General features: G+C 41.5%; 1 non-coding gene across 1 annotated transcript; it reads right to left on the bottom strand.

Moving 5' to 3' along the window:
* Positions 1 to 1,017: 1,017 nt before the first annotated feature.
* On the bottom strand, positions 1,018 to 1,120 carry LOC118622722. Its single transcript, XR_004958118.1, has one exon. It is a non-coding gene; the product is annotated as a small nucleolar RNA U13 (small nucleolar RNA).
* Positions 1,121 to 3,087: the final 1,967 nt, after the last annotated feature.

The following is a 3,087-nucleotide window of genomic DNA, read 5'->3' as shown; positions in this document are numbered from 1 at the left end:
CCAATAGAAATAAAATGATCAAAGCATAAAAAGACTGCTCACAGAAAAAAAAAAGTACTCTTAAAAATGCATTTTTTTTTTCCTGGTTTTTAATTACAGGATTATTTGTAATGGGGAAAACTTAAATGTTTAGCAGTAGGAAAGTGGTTAAATGTAGCATGTTACATCAAAACGTGGAATCCTGCCTAGTCAAGTGGCTCAGTTGATTGGAATGTTGTCCTGTGCACTAAAACGTTGTGGGTTCAATTCCTGTTCAAGGCACATACCTAGGTTTTGGGTTCAATCCCTGGTTGGGGCACGTACAGAAGGCAACAGATCGATGTTTCTCTCTCACATTAATGTTTCTCTCTCTCTCTCTCTCTCTCTCATTCATTTTCTCTCTCTCTCTCTCTCTCTCTCTCTCTCCCCCCCCCTCTCTAAGCATGTCCTCAGGTGAGGATTAAAAAAATAAATAAATAAATAAAATATGTAATCCTATAGTATAAAAGTATGACAGCACTCTCTAAGTGCTGATACTACACAATCTTCAGGATAAATTGCTCAGTAAAAAATGCATGTATAGCCCTGGCCGGTTTGGCTCAGCGGTTAGAGCATCGGCCTGTAGTCCGGAGAGACCCGGGTTCGGTTCCCACTAAGGGCATGTACCTCGGTTGCAGTTTGTCCCCGGCCCTGGTTGGTCGTGCGGGTGGCAGCCACTCGATGTGTTCCTTTCACGTCGACGTTTCTCTCTCTCTCTCTCCCTCTCTCTCCCTCCTACTCCATCTGTGCAAAAGATGGAAAAATGTCCTCGGGTGAGGATAAAAAAAAAAAAAAATGCATGTATAGTATACTGCCATTATTGTAAAAAATGGGGAGAGGAGAATATGTAGATAAATAAATAGACTTATTTTATCACATACACATAAAATATCTCTGGATAGAGATGGAACAAACAGGTACCAGGGGTTGCCTTTGAGAGGAAAGAGGCCAGAGAGACTTTTCATTGTACCTTTTATTTTTTTCCTTTTTTTAAGTTCACATCAGACGGGCAATGTGCCAAAATGGTAACAAGGTTTGTGGTAGGCACATCTCATACAAAAAATGAAGACCCAATCATCATACTTATGAACTACAAAAGTATCTCACTGTGCCTTTTTTTTTTCCTTATCCTCACATGAGGACATTTTCTGCATTTATCTTCAGATACAGCAGGAGATAGAGAGGGAGGAATAGAGGGAGAGAAACATCGATGTGAGAGAGACACATCAAGTGGTCGCCACCCACACGGCCCCGGTAGGGCCAGGGACAAACTGCAACTGAGGTAGGTGCATGCCCTTAGTGGGAACCAAACACGGGACCCTCCAGTCCATGGGCCATCGCTCTAACCACTGAGCAAAAACCAGTCTCACTGTGCCTTTTTTGAACCAAAAGAATCTATTTGCTATTTTTATTTTATTTATTTATTTTTGTTACAAATGTTTCTTCTCATTCTACCATTGACACCCTCCTCCCGTTCCATAACCCCCTCCCAAAAGCACTGTTGTCTATGTCCATTGGTTATACATATGTTTTTGCTATTTTTTTAAGTGCTATTTAAGTAAGAATAAAATATTTGGGATTCTAGAGATATTCAGTTTCTTTGTGCAACTAAGCCTTTGTGGAGTTAACTCAGGAGCTGGGGGCAGCTATATTCTCCATAGGCTGGGGAGCAAAGGAAGCTGACCTAGAGAAAAGAATGAAGCCGGCAAACATAGAAGAGAGATTGAAGACATGGAGGGAAAGTATTGTCTGGGTTCCCAACAATTTGGTTATAGTTTTTCCTGGGACTAGCTGGCCCCCTCACCACTTGATTTCTTTCACACGTTTCTATATTTTTATAATAAACTTCCCCTTTTTGTGCCTAAGCTAATTTGAGTTGTTTTCTCACAGTGGTATCCAAAAGAGCTTAACTACCGATGGACATGGACAACAAAGCTGGGGATGGGGTGGGAGGGGATAGGGAGGAGGGAGTCAATGTGGGGAAAAAGGAGAAACATCTGTAACAAAAATTAATTAATTTTAAAAATTAAATAAAAAAACAAAACAGCTTAACTATTAGGGTAGATTTTCTTTTCTTTTTTTTTTTTTTTATCCTCACCCGAGGACATTTTTCGATATTTTGTTCAGATAGAGTGGGAGGGAGAGAGAGAGAGAGAAACATCGACGTGAAAGCGACACATCAAGTGGTTGCCACCCACACGACCCAACCAGGGCCGGGGACAAACTGCAACCAAGGTACGTGCCCTTAGCGGAAACCGAACCCGGGTCTCTCCGGACCGCAGGCCGACGCTCTAACCACTGAGCCAAACCGGCCAGGGCTAGATTTTCTGTATATGCTTGTTAATATGAAATGTGAAGTTCTTTATAATAAAATTCATTTGGGTTCTCAAAATTTGTACTTTTTCTTTTTTATCCTCACCCGAGGACATTTTTTGCATTTATCTTCAGATAGAGCGGGAGGGAGAGAGGAAGAAAGAGAGAGAGAAACTTTCTCATCGAGTGACTGCCACTGGCACAACCCCAACAGGAGCCAGGGACAAACTGCAAGCAAGGTACATGGCCCTTAGCAGTAACCGAACCCAGGTCTCTCTGGTCTACGACGCTGACCCTCTAACCACAGAGCATAATCAGTCAGAGCTGTACTTTTTTTTTTTTTATCTCTCAAGTTGAGAGAGGGTAAGTGGGTAAATTCACAGGCATTTCGAAGGACATTTGCCCTAAGCTAAGGCGGTATTTGCTGATAGAAAACATAAACTGGGCCTGGAGCCAAGTAGCGCACCTACAAGATTTTCCTCTCAGTCCCTGCCTAAGAACTGAGACCTCTCACTTAATGTTTGGTGATGGTCTGTCTGAAAGACAAATTCTTAAATTTTACTAATTAGGATGGAGTTTGAGAATTATAGGGCATTTTTGTTGGTTTGGTTTATGCTAGTTTTTATTATGATAGAAAAGGCATTTGGGAACAGGCTAGGAGCACCAATTCTAGGGTGAAAAGACCTTGAGTGGTAATTATTTGAGTATAGTCAAATATGAGTTTCCAAGACCTAGGGCTAGTAAACACCTTTCAGA

This window comes from Molossus molossus, unplaced genomic scaffold, assembly GCF_014108415.1.
Source record: "Molossus molossus isolate mMolMol1 unplaced genomic scaffold, mMolMol1.p scaffold_m16_p_1, whole genome shotgun sequence".
Taxonomy (NCBI): domain Eukaryota; kingdom Metazoa; phylum Chordata; class Mammalia; order Chiroptera; family Molossidae; genus Molossus; species Molossus molossus.
Note: the sequence above shows the minus strand (reverse complement) of the source record. Positions and strands in the feature narration are given on the sequence as shown.